The sequence below is a fragment of the Tetrao urogallus genome (assembly GCF_951394365.1).
Source record: "Tetrao urogallus genome assembly, chromosome: 5".
In the NCBI taxonomy this organism is placed as follows: domain Eukaryota; kingdom Metazoa; phylum Chordata; class Aves; order Galliformes; family Phasianidae; genus Tetrao; species Tetrao urogallus.
The window spans coordinates 11,562,157-11,585,106 of record NC_136818.1 but is presented as its reverse complement, the minus strand read 5'-3'; the positions used below and the strand labels follow the sequence as shown (position 1 = coordinate 11,585,106).

The 22,950-nt window shown below is 37.5% G+C and overlaps 1 protein-coding gene across 1 annotated transcript in view; it reads left to right on the top strand.

Annotated features, from left to right (window-relative positions):
* ADGRL4 (adhesion G protein-coupled receptor L4) overlaps positions 1–22,950 on the top strand; it is a gene marked incomplete at its 3' end in the record, with an annotated part of 73,137 nt that overhangs the window by 15,641 nt on the left and 34,546 nt on the right. The window lies entirely within an intron of this gene.

Sequence of the window (22,950 nt, the reverse complement as noted above, 5' to 3'; positions counted from 1 at the left end):
GAATAGTTTACTGTAAATTCACACTGAAGAAGCTATATGAAAGAGTTATTTTACTTCAGATTGAGTCAAGAGAAAATGTGACCTTAAGCTTGCATTTCCCTAGCTACCAAAGTCAGTAATTTCAAGACGTAAAATGGTAGGAAGCCAGATCTTTACATTTTAAGGTAGTACTCAGTATTCAAAAGTATTCAGAAATATGCAAGTGTTCAGAAACATTTTTGTGTGAGATGTTCTTATCTATTTAATTTGATTTACTTTTGAGTAACATATCTTATCTTAGGAGGAAAAATTTTATTTTAACAGAAAAGCCTGGTTAGACATTGTCTATTTAGATTTTTCTACTCCCTTGGCTATAAAATTCTAGTGAGAGATTCTTTATAAGAACATAAGCATATAGAGACCATATTGTCTATGTGTGTTTAAAAGGTATTCCTTTAGTCTATTTAACAGATCCAAAGCCTTAATTCATAAAACTTAGATCCATATCTATTTCTTCACATAAATAAGTTCTATAAATGCATAAGAAGGAAATAAGTATGCTGCACATAGTCTTACTAAAACAGCTAAAAACAATGAACTATTTCCAAGGGTTTTTCCATTGCACATAGATCATAGTGTTTGAAGAAAAAATCTTCTTTTTCAATTCTGTAATATGGAATTTATTTAGTCAGGTGATGTGAGTAGCTAGAGAATCTGGGGGAAAAGAGTTGCTTATGGAGAGTGAAAACCCTTAAAAATCTTATTAACTCTGTTAGTTTTACTAGTTCTATTCACTTCGTGTTAACAGTGTAAGTAAACAAGGTATACAAAAAATGGCAAGACTTTTACTACTGATTTTTCCTTAGTAAAGCAACATAATATACTGATGTAAAACCAGATGACTTTGTGCTATGTGCACATTGCTATCTGTTGCTCTATAGCACTCAACCAGACAAAATCTAAAGAACTTCCAAATGTTGAAACTTACTGAGACTTGAAAATAAGAGTGAAGTCTTTTCTGACTTGTTTTGTAAAAATGTTATAATCAGTAAGCTTCTCCTAGCTGTTTTTGTTGTTACTTCCCCAGCCTTTGATAGACCAGATGTAAACTACTTCTGGCTGGTTTGTCAGTGGGCACTCATTATTATCAATTGGGACATAAAACCCTCCCTCACAGATTTGTATAGGTAAATCTGGTCACAGACACTTCTCATTTCTATCCTCTCTGCCTTCTCTCTTTATAATATCTCTGTCCTGAGTCATGTTAACAAAATCTAGTAATTCAGTATCATCTGTGAATTTAATTCTCAGACTGTTCATCTCTTTTTCCAAAGCATTAATAAACATGTAAAATAAAACTGGGCTTAATACCAATTCCTGTGGCAACCCAACTGGATACCTCTTCACAGCTCAGTGCAGTGCTGTTTGTCATGACTCATTATCCTTTGTTTACATTATTTCAGCCAGTTTTTAATCCACATGACAGTGCCTTTATCTAAGACATTATAAATTATTTTTCTAATAAGATTTTGTGAGCCACTGTGTCAAATATTACAGCCCAGAAATATTGCAGCCACTCTGTTCCCTCCGTACACTACCCCAGCAAACAGTGAAAGAGCAATTGTATTTTTCAGGCATGATCTGTTCTTTGAAAATATAAACTTTTCATTGCTCATGGTTCCCTTGTTCTTCCAGATGATTTTTAGACTTGTAGTATTTATTCAATTATGTTAGAGGAGATTGATAGCAATCATACCAGAAGATATCTGGAGGTTCACTCTCCCTCCCTTTCCTCTTTTCTTTAAAGCCTTTCAGAAACAGCTGAGATTCACAGCTAGGATTTTAAGGCAAAAGGGGCAACATATCTCAAAAGTACGTCCTTCAGCAATGAGGAGTCACACATGACAAATATCGCCAGGGAGGGTGTCCTAGAGATGGAAGCAACTATAATCAAGGGAGGAGAGGATTTCTTTGAAGGTTTGAAGAGATGAAAGGAGCAGGGAATGTGAAAGACATTCTCAGAATTGGAAAGTTGGGGTGATGGGAGTGATTCTCTAGCAAAGGATCCCTGTTCTGTCATTCTGGCTCTGACTTAGCCTGTTGCTTGTCAAATCAAGGGCCATGCTTTTCCTATGATTCTTATGATGCTGTTTTCATTCCACTTGGGGCTTTGGTAAACAATTAAAAAACAATCCAGTTCTTCCATGCATTTTGGATTAGATAACCTTCTAAGGGTCCCTTCCAACTTAAAGAATTCTATGATTCTATGAATTGATGAAGGCATTTTGGATGTGTTCTGTGCAGTTTGTATCTGCAGTCCTTCTCATGCCATCAAGACCATATGGAATATTGGGGACAGGAGCTTTTGCCCTCATATTTGGGGCTTGAAATACATGGACAGACCTTGAACTGTCTTTACCAAGAGCTGTTCTTTCCTGGGAACAGCAGGATCACACCAAGGATCAAATCCTCTTTGTGGAAGGATTACACTTCCTGCCAAATATGTGACATGGTTTAGTTTCAAGCACATACAGAATAAATCTCTGACAAGACAGACATTTAACAGTGGCTTAGTATCCAGGACTGTCATGGAAGACAGCTCTCAGCACCAGATCTAATAAGATTTTCTGGTCAATGACTGCATGATTTTGGGATCCTGCCACGTAAAAAAAAAAATTGGTAGAGATGGTGTCTAATGAAGTTTTAGTAAAAATGTACATGTACTGCACTAGTGTGAATTAGTACAGCTAAATTATATGTGGAGATGATACCTAAGAAGCCGCTCTTAAAAAAATAAGTTTTCCTTTCTGCCAGTTCTTGTTTCTGTTCTTCAACCCTTTCCTGTCTTTCTGTCACTTCTTCTTGGACTTTAAAATTCATTCATCAAAGAGATAAGAGGTTTTGTTTTATATATCACTAAAGATTATCCCATGAAAACAATGCTACTAAAAATATGTGATGGCTGATCTATAAGATGTATGTGGACATTTTGTAGATATAACAAAATTTTCAGTCCAACTCCTGGAAGCAAAAAACATAAACTCACTCAGGAGATTCCTGTTTCTTACAGTGCTGAATGCCTTATGCTCTGAGAAAAAAGAAAGCCAAACTTCCTGTGCTGGGGACAATCAGAGAGGCAGATGCAGTCACTTCCACCCTGAAAACTAAGTACCAAGGTGGTTAATATTCTTTCAGAATGCTTACTTAGGAAAGTATGGGTAATAATTTCTCTTTGTACAGCTTTGCAAAAACAAAAAGAAAGAAAAAAAAGAAACAACACAAAAACACATGATTACAAAGTTTCAAATCAGATATGACAGCCTTAATGTTTTTGCATTATCTTCCTGCTCTGGAATTAAAGAATGTTTATAGAGGGCTAACTTGGGCTGTATCAGCATGGCTATATGATCCCAGAATCCAACCCATCCTTCAAGATTGTGCCATCTGGAATAATGCTCTCATGAATAAAATAATACATGATAAAGTGTTGTTTATGATTTCTTTTCTCAGCAGATTAGCTATGTACATCTTGTAACACAGGCTGGCTCTGTGGAATATCAAGCATGGCAAGGGACCTGCTAGAAAATGAATTACATTATCCAGCCAAAGCAATATCAGAAATGTCTCAGTCTACACTATCTTAATGTCGATTTAAAATCATATATTCATATTACCTTTTTATGTTTAGTAAAGCAATGTGATGGAGCCTTTCTTTTGCCAAAGTTATATTATCCCATTTCTCTGAGTTAGATAAACTGTAATATGTCTGCTTTACAGATGGGTAAACTTAGCATAAAGGGAGGGAAGCCATTGTTTTCAGTCAAGAATGCCTAACCATAAGCACTTTCATCTATATTGGCCATCCACAGTGGCAATGGCTCTGCAAATGAGCCTCATTTCATTCATTTCTATGACAGATTATTTTACTTTAAACAATTCTTGGATAAAATACTTTAGGCATCCTGAGGGCAGGAACCTGAAATCAAAACTCCCACAAAGATGCTTCCTGCCCAGTTGAAGGAATGTGCTCATGGGCTCAGGGTGATTCAATTGCCTGTTGCCCGGTGGAGTATTTCAGCAGGAGGGATGGTTTGCATTTCTGCATGGAGAGAGGCAATTGAAGTATTTTTCAGGACCAAAGGACAGCAGGTTAGTTTAGGACTGCGTTAAACTCAAACACACTAAAATTTTTTGTGAAAGGACATTGCTACCACCTCCTTCTCTTTCTCCTTTACTTCTTGTCTTTTAATAAAATAGCTGCAGCTGAGCTGAGTACAGACCAGCTTCCTACCGGCATGTTAGACATACTATGACTAGGCCCTGTCTCAGATGATCTCTGGCAGAGCCAAGACTGTCCTAAGCTTTTGCCAAAGTTCTAATTTTGGTGCCAAAATCCATTTGTTGAACTGGGACTAAGAATGTGGTCACAAAGCAAGGCACTAAATGAGTATCCTCATCAGTAGCCAGTTTTTTCCAGCCTGCATTTTAATAAATATTGTATAAATTATAGTATAGGATAAATTATAGGTATATAAATTACAACTTGTAACACAGAATACTGGACCTGCTGTGGGTTTTAGCCTGCATACTATGGAATAGCCAACATACTGTTTCTATCATTTTAATAACCTTTACAGAGCAGGTGGCTGTTGCATTTAATACAGCTATCATTTTCCTTTCCTCATGGGATTTGCTGTGATGACAGTTCCATCATTTCATTTTGGGTATTTAAGGCTTTTAGGAAGCATTTTTAAGCAATTATCTAGTATAGGTATTTTCAAGCATGCTTAAAGCATACAGAGAGTCACTCCCTTTCACACTGCATATTTCTCAATAGGAATACAACGTGCTTTATGTTAATCCGTGGCAAAACTATGGAAAAGATCACCAACTGTGATAAACTATCTAATTTAGCTAGATGGAGTTATGCCCTAATATTCCAGATGAGGATCAAGCCCAACATTTTGCAATTGCAAAGATTTCAAAGATGTGAAACATCTCTAGGATTATTGCAATATATATTTTGCATTTTAAAGGTAAGATACAGAAACCAATATTTCATCAAACCATTTAATTTTCTTCCAAGTTTGAAAGTAAATTGACAAGAGATCAGCAATTGGCAAGAGAACAAATGAAACATATTGAGAGAGCCAATTTGCTAGTATCAAGGGAGGCAGATTGTCAGTTTTACATCTGCCAAAGCAGAGCCCTTGTTGCTGGCTTTTCCCCTCCTTCTTTTAAAGCATATTTCATTACCTAAAGGTTTAATTGTTAGATAATTCAGTAATCCTTTATAAATGACCAAGGTGTAGTCTGTTCATTAAGAAGCCCCTTTCATCACTGTGCTGTGATTCTGGCAATTGCAGTTTGTTTCTGAAAGTTCTGCATTTTTTTTCCCCAAACTCGTCACACCTGACTCACACCAGATTTCAATTGCAGCTGAGTAGCTTCCTGGGCCCCAATACTCTAGATGCCAATTTACTGCATCTTTCTTGAACTAGCTATTAAAAGGGAAGGAAGCAGAAATAAGACTGAGTTTTCTACTGACAGCCTGCTTTGAGATACGGGCAGAATGAAAAACAGATTTTTTTTTTATTTTTTTTATTTTTTTTTTTAATTTAGATGAAGGTAAGTGCTTCTATGTTTCACTACTAGCAGGGTGGGCATATATATAGTTATTTTCTCCTGAGAAGCAGGTAGGTCGAAGTGAACTCAGTCCAACAGGTATAAAAGCTGTAAGTTGTTATAAGGTGTTGTAGCAGCAGTAGTTTGAGAGAACAGACATAGATAATGAGATTAGTAGTTCTGTGTCCTTAGCTATCCCAGTTAGTATTTGCTGGTTTCTGTTGTTAGTTTACTACATGACATTCTTATGAGGAGGATTTAAAACTGCATTAGTGAAATGAGGTGGTACAGCTATGTAACCCTTCATATTTTATTAACTTTCAAGAAGTCTGATGCGTGATGTATCCAGGATGTGTAAGCAAACTGGAGAACCAGATATGATATGACAAATGGTGATACTTCTTGATTCACAGATACTTTGTTGTTGTGGGTTGTCTTTGTGAATTGGTTTTCATGTATGCACGTACCTTGTAGATCAGGAAACTGGAAACAAAAACAAATTATTTTTTTTTAAAGTTAGAAAAGAAGAAAATAAATTTTCTCTGTTGCTAGGTGCTTGGTGGATGTTATATGTTTTGCTTATTTTTTCCCTGTCTTTTATAACATTTGAGTATTAATGTAGTTAATATGACTTCAGGTGTTAAAGCTTTAAGGACAAAAATACAACAGTTATTGTAGAGATGTCTGTGTCGTTTTCTGATGACATTAACAAAGCACTGAACACTTCAGCCCTGAGATGCCCATGCTTGAAGACAACAATTCTGCTCAAGATAGACCATTATAGCCTTCTATCTTTTTATCTTCAATTCTGTGCTAGACAGGGATTATTTTTTATTTTATTTCTAGAGAAGATTTTGGTCTTCCTGGGAGAGGTGCATTACTCTGTTACTGCAAAGTAATATCTGTTGACCATGCCATGTTTCCTCTAGACCATCTCCCAGTGCTCAGCAATGAGAACAGCAATGTGGGGTTTAGGAATGAGTGCATGTAGTGTGTAATTTCTCCAGGGTGTTAAAAGAGTTTTCAAGATTAAATTTCCCAGTCACCTGAATCCTTGCTACCTCTGCTTCTAGCTCTGCCTTCCCAACTATGAAATGTATTGTTATGCAATCCTTCATTCAAAGGGAAAACACTCTGGAGAGCAGAGGAAGTTTCAGTTTGCTTTATTTCTTAGGATTCATTATTTGATTTACACTCTATCCAAACAAGATGAAGGTGCCAAATGAGTTTGTATTGCTACAGAAGCCCTTGTGCCCTTTAGGATTTCAGATTTGTTTTGTTTAAATCAAAAAAGACAAGAAAGGATTTTGTAGATGTGGAACTGAGAAATAGGTAGGTCAAGTGATTACTCAGGTTTCCAGTCTGTAGTGAAGCTAATAACTGAACGTGAAACCTGCAGATCTACCAAGGTTGTCTCTGCCATCTAGCTCACAAGCTCTGCTTGTGGATGTTCCTTCAGGAGTCCGGAAGGAGGTGGGAAGCCAGAAAAGGCAACCCTTCTGTAAATGAAGGAGGAGAATGAACAACAAGGAGCTGGAAAAAAATGTGGCAGAAGCTACTTTTTTTTTTTTTTTTTTTTTTTTTCTCCTTAACCTGTGTATTAGTGGTGTACAGGGTGGGTGGGTGTGATCATTATGCACCTATCAAAATGCCTTGTGGTTTTCCAGAGGTAAATATAGAATTACAGAGGTCAACAATCAGAGGAGCCTGTACTTGTCAGCACATTCATACTTGCCTATTTTACCCTTTGTTATAGAGCTAGCCACCCATAGATAGATTTCCTGCTGGCCAGCTGGCCCTTAATTGTGCTGTTCCCACTATCACCCCCAGATCAACTCCCAGTAGAAACTGGTATGCTAGAGCACTGCTGAGATGAAAAGTATGGATTATATCTGCCATGCAGTCCACTGCAGAGGCCATAGCTCTTTCTCATGCTTAATATAGACAGGAGGCGTTCAGTAGCAGTTGGCAAATGTTGAATTATTAAATCGTGTCCACAGCACTTAATATAATTATTGTATAGATGATAGAACAGTGAGATAAGTTTGGTGTTGACAAGCAGACTTATCCACCTTTAGAGTTTGGATAACAGACTTGCTGGTTTGGAATTCAAGAAAAATCTACCCTGTCAGAAAGGATTTAGAAAATTAAATGAGTTTGCAGATTGCTCTGCACGACAGGCTTTTTGTCTGCCTTCAAGATCTGTATGATCTAACCAAGCATGTGGAAGTAAGATACATATTTCTGAGTGCTGCAGTAGTTTTTGTTATTGTAGAGAAGTGTTAAATATAAGCGGTAACTCTAAATAGTTATTTTAATCTATTAAATATTTTGTGGATTAATAATAGTGTATGTGAAGGCTGGAGGACTGGGATAGCTGAAATCATTATTGGGTGGCTTCTCAATTGGCTATCTGCTCAGGAAATTCACTTTGTGATCTTTTTATCCTCAAGGAAGCAAATGTAGACAAAAGAGATGACTCCACAATTACGTCTTGACTAGAAATAACTGCAGCAGAAAGTCTGTTTGCTTCTCTCATCTCTTACTGAGAAAGTGTAATTAATACACTACTAGATGTTTGTAGGCAGTGTTACTGTGAAGGAACACAAACTGCCACTGCAGCTCTTTTTAAACACACAGTAGAAACAGACAGCTCTGCTATGGTGACAGAAAACATCAAAACAACAAAACACAGTATTTTATCTGATGGGGGTAACAATATCTCAGCTAATAAAATGGCTGTCATTCTTGCCCATTGTATAGATAAGGAAGCTGAGGACATTTGGATGCTCTTTGTTGGCATGCCAAGTTGCAATTATCCTATGACAGAGCCCTTCTGGGCTATGATTGATGAAACATTTTCAGGGGAAAAATGCTTCAATAAGTGAATTTCACTGGGTTTCATGATGACATTGCTTGCACAATGGTTGGCAAAAAAAAAAAACAAAAACATTTTAAGCAGAACTCAGGAGTAGGAAAACATGGCCTCATTTAGTTTGCTAGGGATGTCCTTGCCATGTTCACTTATTTGTATTGTATGTTGGATGTAAACAGCTCTAATTTTGAAGTTCTTGTGTTGACCTTTTCTGGCGCTAAGATCAAAGAACTTTCTGCAATAGATATGAGAAGACTTTAAAGACTTCAGTGGTGTGTCAGAGTAGGGTATGTTTAAACAAAAAAATAACAGTGCAGCCTTTGACTGAAACAGGCACTGAATGAAGTTCTAAAGAAAGCCATTGCTCCTCAAGAAAACCATCATTATCTTGCAGCTTGGCTTAAAAGTGGGCCAGAGTTGAAAACAATTTTTTCCTTTTCCCTGGGCCTTATCTCACAGACTGATACTGCTAGTTGTTTCTATCATATGTAATATAGATGTCACCAGTCAAGAGGACAGGCATGCTCTTTCTTTTCTTTATTCAAATTCCTATGTGAATGTGAGGTCTGGTGATGCCTATCTCTGAACAATAGCCTGTAAAATAGATTTTCCAAAGCATGGCATTACCCTTTTTGTGATGCTGTTCTGCTGTCTTATCACTGATCCTTTTCCCTAGCTCCAGCTGTCCCTTATCCCATATCTTTCAGTGGGCCTGTAGAAGAGGTCCTGGAGACTAACTTTACAATGCCTGATTTGGAGCCAAGGCAGCTGCAGTAAGAATTTAAACTCTAATCCAGTATGTTATTTACCAGCTTAACCATGTGAAAATAAATAATTTAAGCACTACTTTTTTTTTTTTTTTTTTTTTTTGTCTGTAGTATGTATTTACTTTTGGAATGTAAACCTACTCTACTTGACTAAACAAGTAGGCAAAATGTTTAATACTTACTATAACATGAAAATCACAACAAATCCAGTACAAAAAAAAAAAGTCTTTCCCAACAAACTACTCCAGGATTTCCAGTAACTTGGAGCAAAACTAAGGATATCCTATAGAACTGCCTGTACAGGTACATCCAGAAACGGGGCAGAGGACAAAAGGCAATGACATTCTTAACGAACAAAACATTTGATACATGATATAATAGTTTCCCTGTATTAAAAATAAAGTAATAATTTTTATTATTGCTTTTTGCTGAACCAATTTCTTAGCCAGTGTTTCTAAGAAGAGGAGCTAGCAGCACTTCTCTGCACATTTAGGAAAAGACCCAGTTTTCACAGTGTAGTGGCCATGCTGCAGAGATCTACTCAGTGATGCTGGAAGTTTTCTATATGTGATAATGAAGATGTTTATTGGTGTTTGAACTTTGAGTTAGGCAATTACTTAAGTTTTATTTATAAATCAAGAACTCTTTTTTTAAGAGAGCAATTTGCAGGGGAAAAAGTATTTAGTGTTTCCAACTATGAGTTTTGCAGTTAAGTAATGCTCACTACACTAGTAGTGAGGCTTTCTGCAGTGTCCCCTTCTCTGACATGTCCCCAGCACAACAGTTTGTAGAGATCTGTTTTATACTACTTTATTTGGTATATTATGACAATCTTCCTTTTCTGCGGCTTCTGTCTTTTTAGTACATAGATTATGCCTTCACTTGAATCCGTGGCAACATTATTTTCTCATTCTTTTGTAACCGAAACTTCCTCACCCAGAGTCTGCTGAGATGCCATAACATGGTACAGGATAAGCCAGGTCAAGCATCAGCAGCAGTGTGGCTGAGCAGCAGAATGTTTCATCCAGGCTAACAATTTAAACAGAGAGCAGCACTAACACATCATTGCTGCTTGTAGTACAATCTACTTCTGAGCTCCACATAGCCATCCATTTTGGTGCACAGACATATCTCTCACAGCCAAAAGATGCACAGCTTCACAGAACACACACTCATGCTCCCACTTGTCAGTATTTCCAGGCTTGAAATGCACATAACACCTTATATTCCAGGCTGCATTATAGTAGGAAAACTTTAAAGTGTTTTAAATTGTTTTTGCTACATATCAATGTTTGCTCCCTGCCCTGTGATAACGCATTACTTCTTTCCAGTTTAAAGACTTTTTATTTTTTAATGGAAAGAGCACTTATTTTTGTGTTTCACATGTTTGGGCTAAGAAAGTCTTTAGCCTCTAAAATGAGAATGAACACACTCAGGAGAAAATGACAAGGTTATGTAGACAACGCTGATCATGAATATACAGAATGTTTCAAATTAGTACATAACAACTGTTGAAGAACAGAGCTGTTGGTGTAGTCAGCAAGGGAAATGTCTTTCGAGATTGAGTTAGGATGTTGTATGTTATTCTCATATTCAAAACTCATTAAGGGATCTCAGTTCATTAATTTGTGCCATTTGAGTTGGGTCCAAAGTTTTCTGGATAGTATGCACCAGAAAGAAGGCTCCAGAAAGAGCTATTAAGACCCCCTGGCATGAGAAGACCACAGATTCTGTCACTGCAAAGCTGTAAGGTTCAGGAAAAAAAATGTTCTGAAGGCTGAATTTCCTCTTTCAGACATCTGATTTCTGCAGGTATTGCTTCAGAAAGAATTGCTATGCTTTTCAAATAAACAAACTTCACTAACATTATATTAAGCTATTGTATAGGAAAATGAGCGAGTACTCAAATCTGCAGCCTTTTAGCAGTGTCTGAGCAGTAAAATGGACCTGATTCTGCAGTGTTTTAAAACCTGTAATTCTACTTGCATCATTATATTTAGCCCTAATTCACATCAGAAGATAAGAAATGGAAGCTGTATGTTTTTTTTCATAGTGACTTTTGTTACTGAATGTGAAATGCTGATGTTAGTCTGTTGGAATATGACTGCCAGTAGTTAAGACATTTTCACCATAGAGTTAAATGCTTACATTGACAGTAGCTGGAAATACTTCAGTGGTTATTGTTGAAGTCATTAGTTGAGCTGAAGTAATGTTGGCATGTTTTCCCACTGGGTAGAATTCCTCTGTCTAATTGTCTCTCTCCTTCTTGCCAGACCATATTTGATATCTGTGGGTTGGGAGACTGGATGTTTTCCAGTAATTAATGGCTTTTCTCAGTAATAGATTAAAATGATTTCCTTTCATGAATTAGTCTATTATCCAGTAGTGAAGCTACTGAATTCCAGAGCATTTAAATGGGATAAGTTACAGGGATAATATATTAAACAAAAAAAAAAAAGTGCCACTGTTTTGGAGGAGAAGTGAGTGAACCGTTTTAGAAGATGCTTACTTCACATGTCATTTTTGACAAGAATGAAAAAGGAGGGAAAAAGAAGAAGAAAAAAAAAAAAAAAAAAGGCCATTATCCTACTGGGTTTCTTTTCTTTTCCTTACAAGAATTTAGTATTTACTTGGAGCAATGTAGTCCATATATCTCCTAGACTAATATTAGGTCACCATGTAACCCCCTGAGTAGTACCAGCAATTAAATTTCATCAAGCTACTCTTGTCATGAATACTATAACTTGAGTTTGACAGAAGTACATCATAAACTCAGTATCTTTGGTGCTCAGACTAGACTCTGTCCGCTCAGAGCATAATTAGCTTGTGGTTTCAGAAATCAATGAATAACGTTCCGCAATGGAAAAAAAATAACTTCTCTTGTAGTCACCATTTCATGGCCATCCATATTACTTGAGCTATCACTTCTTTCTTAGAGCATTTTTGCCACATCTTTTATTGTATTCTACTTTTTAAATGCAAAATAGAACTCAATACAGCTGTAAAAGTAAGAAACAATTTTAACTGTTTCTGATATGTTACAGCAAATTATTTTTCAAACAAAATGCATTTAAGATATCATAGATTAATGAAACCTGTGTTTTTAACATATTTTAAGTAGCAGATTCAAAAGAATGAAGTACTTCCATTTAAATACAATAGCCCAGGTTTCCTTTCTACATATGGGTATACTCTTGTTAACCAAATAAAATTTTCCCACTAAAGCTCTTAAATCACATTATCTCATGATTTAGCAAAACTTACTGTAAAGTTAACTTTCTCTTTTATCTTCGAAAAGTACTATTGAAGTGGGGAGTGTAAACTGGCAGTTTACATCTCCAAGGCTGGGAAGGTAGTCTGGACATGTAATTCATAGGAACTTCATGTTTATACTGACTTCCAGCCTTATGTTTCACTTTTAGATGAGGTACTTTTGAAGAAGCCAGAGATCAAGACCTCTGAGTGATGACCCTTTTGTAACTGGCCATAGAAAACATCCAACAAGGAGTCATTGGAAATTAGATATGGACAGAGTAATGCTGTTATGGTTATATTGCTTTTTTTAGACACATTTAACATCTGTTGGATGCAACACATTTGGTGCATGATTACGTACGATCTCTTTGCGGCTACTGGGGAATTATTTCCTTTCAAAGAGTCCAGTTAAAAACTTCTGTTGTGAAATTCAAAAGGAAGTTTGGATTTAGATTAACAACAGAGTGTATGATAGTGAGTTTATGTATTTTGGTTCAAAAAAAATTATGCTTGTTGGGTTTGCAGAAATGAGTGTGGGAAATAACAAGAATCAGGTGTGTTAGGAAGCAAACAGCAATTTTGAGTCCTATTTTCCTGAATGTTGTTATATAGTGGCTAGTGCAGTACTGCAGTGAGGATATGAGTATGCAGTAGAAATCATGGCATTTATTTATATGAACTGTAGAAAGAGTTAAACAATATAATCAGGATTTCAACCTCATATTCTGCTACATCTTCTTTCATGATACTGGTACAGAATCAACACTGTGGAAAACTAAATGGGAAGTCTGCAAGAAATTACAATGCAAATACTGTGTCTGGCTATGATATTATTACAGTTTTGTTTTCATTTCTGAAACTGAATGTTTTCTTGGTCTGCGTATTCAGTTCTACAGAGGCACAGTTATCTACTGACAAATCCCTGTCCATAGGGGACTCCTATTTTGCTCACTCAAAACTGTTCTCCGATTGTACGTATGCTGTTTTACTTTTCAGTTAAAAGATAAGTTTTAGTGAAAGCAATCAAGTTAGCTGTAAAAATGAAAACTGTATTGGGAATGACATAATTTAGTAAAAGGGAAGTTTCGGAAACCCTTTGGCTGATAGCATTGAGGAAAAAAAACACTGATGTCTGTGCACTCTTGACAGCTTTAATCCAGCATATTCCCATTCAGCTGCTCTTCACCTTGTTTAAATGCAGTGTTTCTGATGAAGGCAAACCAAAAAACTGACAATGCATCTCAGTTGCGTTCTGTGTAATCCTCAAGTTTGACACAGGGTAACTGACAGGATGTTGAGGTTGGGTCCTGGTAATTAGATCTGTGTAGGGTGAGAGAAGGAAAAGCAATGTGGTTTTCATTCTTCTGCTCTTTGCAACTTTTTCCTCCAAGAGTCTGCTTTTATAAAAGCAAAGCTGTAGGTTAATGGGAGCCATTCCTTTGACACATCAGTGAGCTTGAGGTCAGGCTCTGTTATGGAAGCAGACTTTTCACATGCTTAAGTAAAACATGAATGCGGTACTGCTGTGCTCACTCACAGATAAGCAGACAAACCTGCTGTTTGAGGGCCTGCCATCAGAAACAATGATGGACCAGCTCAGCTGGAGCAGCTTTCTTCAGAGTTTGGTAGAGATGAACCTGAACTCACCCTTGAGTTCAAGTCTCCCCTGCTCTAGGGAGGAATTCATGTTCACTGCCACAAGCTGTCTGTGGAGTACCCTTCCATGCCTTGCCATGCCCTTGGTGTTAGGCACTTGAAGCTGCCCTTGTGCTGTGGTAAGGCTCCAGACCAGGCTGGCAACAGTCCTCTGGCATTTCCAGCCTGGCATGGTAGGAACCTGGCACTGCTGGTGCCAGATGGTGTGTCAGAAGACTCCAGGATCATTCCAGGCATTAGCCCTGTGCGTCTAATGGATAAATCCATGTCCTGACGCAGAAGAGTGTTATTTCTGATCAAAGCTTCTGCTGCGTGCTTGTAGGGTGTTTGGTAAAGCTTATCACATAATGTTTAATGTTTCTCTGCCTTTCTCCAGCTATGTTGTCTCTTATTTACTCCCCTTTTCCACATCTTATTTTACCGTACCATAAGGACAATGTTTTGCAAATATAAGCTGAAGTGTGGTGATGCGTTTCCTGGCTGTGTTCAAAGTCTGGATAAACATCTTCCTCTTTTGTATTGGAATCTGGAAAAGTGCTGTGTGGGATATTTTTCCCCCTTAATCAAACTGTTTGCTGAGTTGTTTTCCCTCACTCTTACATCTTGCTTGGGACCAAAATGTTTAGGTCTGAGTAGAGATGGCATCTCATTCGTTCACATCCTGTTGGGTGGGAGCTTTAGGTTGTTTCAGTTCACTCTATGGATAACCAGTATGCATATGACTGTTAATTTAGATAAGATTATTGTTTTATCCTATTCAAGTGTCAATAATCCTGCTTTCCAGTGAGCTCATCTGGTCGTTGCTCCATGTATCCAAAACCAGGCTGAGAACTACAGCACTTCATCTTCATTAATTTTGTCCTGCTTACCTGTAATTACTTGCTGTTTCTGATATTACTCCACTACAGTCTCCTCTTCTTCATCTGTTTATTTTAACAGTTTGTCTGGCCAGGTGCTCAGCTGGTGAATTCATGTCACTTTCCTCGGGAAGGCAGACAGGGAACATGAGTGCTTCACATGCAAGGAGGTCATGGTCTGCTTCCCCTAAGAGTGAGTGGCAGTTCCTGGTCCCTCATGCCTAAGTTGTGATGTTGTGGACTGCACTCTTCACCCACACTCCTGACAGCTGCCCTGGGACCCTGCTCACCACATCAGCAGGAGATGCTGGGCCAGCTCCAAACATTTGTAATAGAAAGGGTTGTGAATTTTCAGAGTGCTTACCACCCTTCCTTCCCCGATGTTGTCAGGGAGGAAGTGCCATGCAGATAATAATTAACAAATGTGGGAGGGGCACACCCAACTTGAAGCTCTCCACTTGTACCAGCACAGCTCTGGAGCTGTTGTACTGAATCTCCTTTGGTCACTGCAGCCCTGAGGTCTCCTTCTGGGGGGGAGTGGCAGGTGGCACTAAGGCTGTCTGCAATGCGCATGCATTGAGGAGAGACAGTGCTGGGGAAATAGTGCACAGGGCCATTTAACTGCTATTTGCCAGGTTTTGTTTCCCTCTGTTTCTCTAATTTGAGAGAATTTCTGTTCTCAAAATCCTGCAGACGCTTGTCTGGGTGAATGTTTTGTTTGCAGTCAACAAGTAGCACTTCAAAAGATATATTTTTTCCCATCTTATTCCTCACATATGAGAAATCACAAATTACAGATTTATTGATAGACTGATATTTTGCAAGCATTGAAAAGGTAGACACTGACACCCAATAATAAATAATTTTCAGAATTTATAAATTAAGCAAAAATACTAGTAAGAGATGAAAGAAGCAGTTCAGTTAATATATTAACCTCTCCAGTCCTTTTTGCATTCTCTAAGTCTCGACCTGAATGTGTTTTTAGTATGTAGGAACATGACTTTCCTCCTTTTCCAGACCATTCGGCCCTCTTCCTTACAATGACACCATGGCATTTTTTTGTTGTGATGACCTTTAGTTCATCCAGACTCGCAAGAACTGTTGATCTCAAATCATCTTTGCATATACACATAGCTTGTGAAGAATGTGAGAGAGAATGTGTTTGCTGATCCAAAGGCTTCTGGAAGCCCAGCTAGCTGCAGAGCCTTTACATCCAAACCAGTTAAAAACCCCTGGCAAGATATGCAAATGTCCCAAGAAGGCATTGTGATGGGCTGTTACAAAGAGGCAGAGAACTATGAAATTCTAGCAAGATGGAGCTTTCAGTGACTAGATTTCCTGTTCAGCAACTGTATGGTCCCATGCCCCACTGTAGGACAAAGATGAATCCGGCCCATTATGAAAGCAATTCATATTTAAATGAGCTTTCCAGCCCAGTTCTGCAGTCTCAAGTGGTTTTTCTAAGCATCTGCTCTTTCATGCTGATTTAGACCAAACTTGAATGCTGAATCTTTGGAGAATCATAAACAAATTGTGTTAAATTACCATTAATGGAAACACATCACAAGGAAGGCAAGGCAAGGCTGTTAATGGTACTGCTGTTCTTAACTCAGGCTGTGATGGCTGTAGACACAGTCCTGCAGCACAGAAGTAATGTATGTAAGATCACCCACTGTTCTGAGACCTCCAGACAAGCTAAGCACAGCAGGGTGAGTAGCACTGGAATTTGTTTTACAGGAAGCCTTTCATTTCCTTGCTTTTGAGGGGTTAAGTGAGGCACTTCAAGTACTGTTTTCCCATGGGGGTTACACTAGGGAAGGGTAGTTTTAGTTTCCCTCAGGGGCTCCATAGCAGCTTTGGCAGCAGAGGCTGCTGTCGACAGAGAACAGCCGGATGCAATGAATCAGTGTATTCCCCAGCCACCCCAGCCGCGTTTCTTTCCTACTCAGGGCTGTCCACTTCTCAGACTGCTGTGTGCAGTAGCGGTCTCCAGCCCCGTGCTACTACGGCTGTTCTTGCTGGACAGGTCTTCCCCAGTGACCTCTGACCTCAGCTTTAAAAGGTCTGGATTAGGGAGCAAAATTAATGGAGGTTTTAATCATTTCTTTTTATGTCATCTGGGAAATGCATGGAATAGAACAGGTTGTGAATATATTGTATATATTATATAGTAATGGCCTTGATATGGAGCTCTTTGAGGTCCTTAGTAACATAAAGCATTCATTGAACATGTGAATGCTGCTATACTGCTACACTTGCTCAGGTATGGCTTCAGGAAAAATCAAAACCAAATAAATCAAGCCCTATCAGGAATCTGTTGACCTGCAACAGCCAGGTTTCTGCTGCCTCTGGAAACCTGTTGCCTCTCTGAACTGCCTGGCTAGGGTATCCATGCAGGAGTCTGCACAAGCACCCTGGCTGCAGCACTGACAGACTGCACTGCTCTGGGAACCAAGAGTAAGGGCCCCTGCTAGAGAAGTAGAGGAATGAGAGCCCTGAGTGGTCAGGCCTTATCCAAGACCCCAGCAGAAAGCCTTGGGAAATGTAGATTAACTGGCAGATATTGACCTGAGACTTCTGAGAATTCCAGCTCCGGAAAAACAACAACAAGGAAGGATTGATGTCAAAGGCTGTGCAGTTCCAGGGCTGCCTTTCCAATGTGATGGGCTCCAAAGCTGCCCTGTTCTGTCATTATGACACAGGAGTTTCATTTAGATGACTCTTATTACCAGTAACCAAATTTTGGGTCCGATATTGCCTTTTTTTTTTTTTTTTTTTTTTTTTTTCAATTAGGTCGCATAATTGTTTACTGCCATGAGCCTGGCTGCTGTCAACTTAACTCAATACCTGCCAGAGAGACCAGAATATATTCCATGATATGTAGTTTCGCTTCTCTAAAAATCTGATTTTATGTGGATTGATGAAGACCAAACATGCCCAGCTTACTCTGTATTTTCAGCTTTGCTTGTTAGTTAATTAAAGGGAGAAATAGTTTCCTTAAATTGATTTTAAAAAAGAAAAAAAAAAATTCTGCTGTGTAACTGTGAATCAATATCACAGGCTTCACCCCAAAACTAATTCTTCATATTACATGTCATCATATAATCATAACGTCTATTATGGAAAGGTACTCAGTGCAATGGTAATCTGTTGAGGCTGTTGGTTTGACAAACTCACTGCTATAAGTTCCCCTTGCGACACTTTTTCATGTAAAATACGTAAACAGCATTACAGAAATCCTATATCTAGAATTGATAAATCGAAGTGTTCTCTTGTGCTTATCACAATAATAACAAATGGTGTCATTTTGTAACTGTTTGTCCCAGAGTTTTCCTATTGTTGATTGTAATTTTATAACCACCCAGTAATGTAACAGTATGTACGAAGAGGTAAAAGTTGCATTTTGGGAAGGACGTGGAATATGATTTCAGTAATTTGCTCTCTGCTTTATTCCTAAAAATCTTATCATAATTCTCTAGTTTCAACAGCACCATGGTTGTAAAATCCACGAATCATTTTTCCTCTTCAAATTTCATACATTTTTAAATTTCTAAAAGGATGAAATGCTCAGTAAATGCTAAACAGAAATCATATATGTTTTATTTTTCAGTGAACAATATTATGTATGTGATGTAAGAGAGATTTTTTTTTTCCCCCCTCAAACAACAATCCTCTTTGGCTTCCTCTGTGAATGAGAACTTCCATCAATACCTGAACTTCCAAGTGAGACTACTTAATCCTAAATCAATTGTGTTCTCATAGTAATTACTCATGAAGTTTTAATACAGGAGTACCAACCTAAGTTCAAAAGTTTGGAAGGAGTATATCACCTTTTCAGATATACGTGTGTGTGTGTATATATATATATATGTGTGTGTGTGTGTGTGCGCGCGCGCTTACTTTTTAGAACCTACATTATTTGAGAGAACAATAGAGAAACTTTTGCATGCAGCTATCAACTAGTTTAATCTAGCCACATTACAGTTACGCAGAGTAAAATACACGGTTGCATTTTCAAGGTGAAATTGGAGAATCAGTTTTATTTTACACTTGTGCTATGTAAGCATCCTACCAACACTCTGGTGCACAGTAATTAACTTTCACTTTTGACCAGTCTTGTTTCTAGAAGTCTCTGTTTTCTGTTGTTTTTTTAATCAGAAGAAAAAATAAATAAATCTTTAAAGAAATGTGCATTTCTTGAGTACTGCCTGCAGTGTTCAGTGGTTATCTGTGCTGGTTATGAATGCACATGCCATAATTAGATTATGTAGCAAGAAAGCAGTTGGATTATACTGTTGCTGTCATTTAAGCTATATTCTCTCAGTGGAAAAATGTTTGTTAGAAAATTTTCTGTCTGTAAATCCTTTTGTTTTTGTTTTTTTCTGACTTCCCTTAAATCACAAATCCAGTAGTACTGTAAATTCTGTAAAATTTGTAAACTATCTTCAATCCCCTAAGCTTCACGTTAACTGTTATCTGAAGAAAAAAAGAAAAAAATGTATTTTGCCTATATCCACAACTAAAATGTATTCATCATTTTTAACGTTGTAAAATGTTTTGTGTGAAGTCAGGCAGATTATTTAAATGCATTTAGTAAAACTGAATATAAAATGTTTTTCTTGACTTTTTCCCTTGCTTGCCTTTCTCATTTTCTGGTAGTTTTTCATAGTGAGCACCATCCTGGGCCAAATTATGTCAGTGACTTTAATACCATTAATTTCAATGGAAGCAGGATATGGTCAGTAAATTATCCTCCAGCACGGTCTGCTCAGTATTACATTAGATCATGGGAATAGCAAAAAGAAAACTGCTTATAAACTAAACTCTTTAAAATTTCCATTTCTGTGTTTACAATTTAAGATTCTATTATTCTGTTCAGATGTTCTTGATGTTTCTCAAATTATGTGATAATAAACAAGACCATACGTCCTTGACAGTACATACAGCTGGAGTCTGGGAATCATGCCATAGAAGATGTGCTGGACTTCATTTTCTATAATTTAAGCATCTTATTATTTCCTTCTGAAAATGGAATTCTTTCTGAAAATTGCTACCATTTCTGAATGTAGTAGAATTTTCAGTCACTTGATATGTCTCGGTATTTCTTAATAAAAGACTGACTGCCTTATTGCATTTGTCTACATATTCCAAATGGAGCAATTCATAGTATGATTTCTAATTGTTGATCTTGTACAGTGTGCATATTTTGTACGTAACTGGAGAAAAAGCCTTTAGCGTGAGATGAAACTGTGATCCATGTTCATTAATGAGAATGCTATGAGTACAAGAACATCATGTCCCTCCTCCTTAAAAATCTTAATCCTGCCAATTCTCTGGCTTCAAGCCACTGAAGCAGGTAAACATTTCCTTAACTTTTGCCATGTGCAGACTCTGCCCTGTATTTTTCTTTTTTCTAATACATAAAAGATGTTTCCTTTGCATTCCCACTTCTTTCGTCTATATAGTTAGACAAGAGGTAATGGTCATAAGTCATTGCAGGGGATGTTCAGGTTGGATATTAGGAAAACTTTCTTCATAGAAAGAGTGGTCAGGCATTGGAACAGGGTGCCCAGGAAGATGGTGGAGTTATCATCCCTGGAGTTGTTCAAGAAAAGGGTGGATGTTGCACTGAGTGGCATGGTCTACAGCTGTCACAGGCATGGGCTGCTGGTTGGTCGAGGTGATCTTAGTGGTATTTTCATCCTTAATGATTCTGTGATTCTGTTTAAAACTAAAAAAAAAAATAATAAAATAATAAAAAAAAATAAAAACCACAAAAGACTTACAGATCAGTGCTTTGAAAAACAGGCTAAGCGAGTATCCTGCTATTTGACATTGATAACACTGCATGTAAAGTGACTATGAAAAGAAGTGCAGCTATGCTAGCTCTCACCACCAGTGAATAGAGTAAAGCACATATGGTTCATGCAAGCTTGTGTTGAAAAGTGCATCAGACTTGGTTACTGAAAACAACATAGTTTTCTAAGTTAGCTGTAGAACAGGCTTGTTTACTCTTAGAAAAATAAGATGAGCCTATCCTGGAGGTTCTCTCAATGAGTGTTCTAAGTCAATTTAGTCACCAATCTTACATATACCCTAAATAATGGGAAAAACAACAATAACCCAGTAAAGTTATTTAAACAGAGTTATAAATATGATATTGATGATGATTGTATGAGTCATTTTAGTGTTTTCTACGAGTAAGCTGTCACACTTGAAAAGTAGTAGTGCTGAGTGTGAAGACTTTGATTCTTATATTTGAGATCCTAGGAAACAAATCCCAAAGAGGAGATTTTGCATATATCCTGTACTTTTTATCTCCCCAGCTCTGTTGTTCCCCTACTTTGAGTAAAGTTCTGCAGTGATCAATGTCTCCATTTAGCTTCCACACCTTCTATCTTTCCAAAGCCAATGCATGTTATTTTCTAGTAAGTATAATTTCTTCCCAATGCCATTTACCAAACTGGACTTTTGATATTCCCATATACAGTCTCTGAAGTTGGTTTAGCACTTTTCCCTCCATCTTACTTTCACTTAAACTAATTTAGATTTACCTTGGCATTCTATGCAAATCCTATACCTTCTCTCCTGTATTCTCATGAATGCCAAAGCTGTAAAATAAATATTGTTGACATGTGTCCTTTTATACTTGGATTCCTCATTAAATTACATTCACTTTTAGTTATAATGAGCTTAATCCATCTAATCTGTTGACCCAAATTCTCCTGAGGAAAGCTGCCATTCTGAATTGATATTTGCATCTCTGAGTCAACTGAATAATATTCAAAATTATGTCAGACTTCAATTCTGAAAAACGTCCTGTGACAGGGGTACTCTGGGAGTTTGAGACTAAGTTATATTGCAAAAATCTATTCCTGTAATGCTTTACAGCTCTTAATGTACGTTAATCTTACTACTTCCCTAACTTACATGACACTACACTTATCTGTATCCTATCTCTGAGAACACCTTGTGAGAAGACTGGCCATTGGGAAGCAGAAGCACCTTTCTGAAATTCATCCTTGGGCATCTTTTCTGAAATCATATTTCTTCTCCCTGTCGTGCTCCTTAATCGTTCTTCTTCTGCAATAAATTGTTATTTCTCTCCCTGTTAGAATTCTTTCCTGTCATTCATCATGTTACGAGTACCTTTTACTTGAGAACAGGAACCAAATCCCAGCAGACTTCAGGAAGCCTTTAACTCTTTTACTTTCTCAGGATGTAGAAAGTAGAGAACTCAGTTCTTGTTTGGGTTTTGTTTGTTTGTTTATTTCAGAGTTTTGAGGTGCTTGGGAGAAATGGGCTATTTGGAAAAGTACTATTAGTGTTGTGAGTATTATTCCCAGTCTGATAAGCAGATGTGAAGATCAAGCCAGGAGTCTTGCTCATTAGTTTAAGATCTTTGGGATAACTAAGAAAAAAATGACAGCTCAGTCATCTAGTGGTTGGAAACCCAGCTCACAGTAGCAGTGTTGGAGTCTGATGATCTTTAAGATCCCTTCTAACCTAAGGCATTCTATGATTCAGTCAGTAAGACAAACTTTGTAAGCTTGTTGTCTGGTACTGCTGAGAAATACCACAGATAGTCTTCAACAAACTAGGAAAAATAAAATTCAATTTAGCTATATTGATTCTGTTTTAATGTTAATGAATGCAGTGGGTTACTTCTTCCTTAGGGTGATTTTCTACCTGTAGATTTGTGAAGATCATTATGGGTACCAAAAACATTATCAAATCAACTATAGCAGAACATGCACTTGACTCAATCCTTTATTCCAACTGAATATGCAAGACATTTGTTTCAATACCCCATTGGTTTTCTCATTTATTAGCTCACTCAGGATGAGGGCAGAGAAGAGCTGCTGAACACCTGATTGTATCCTTGGCAATAGGATATCTATACAAACAGTGCCAGCTCAGCATTCAAACATTATAT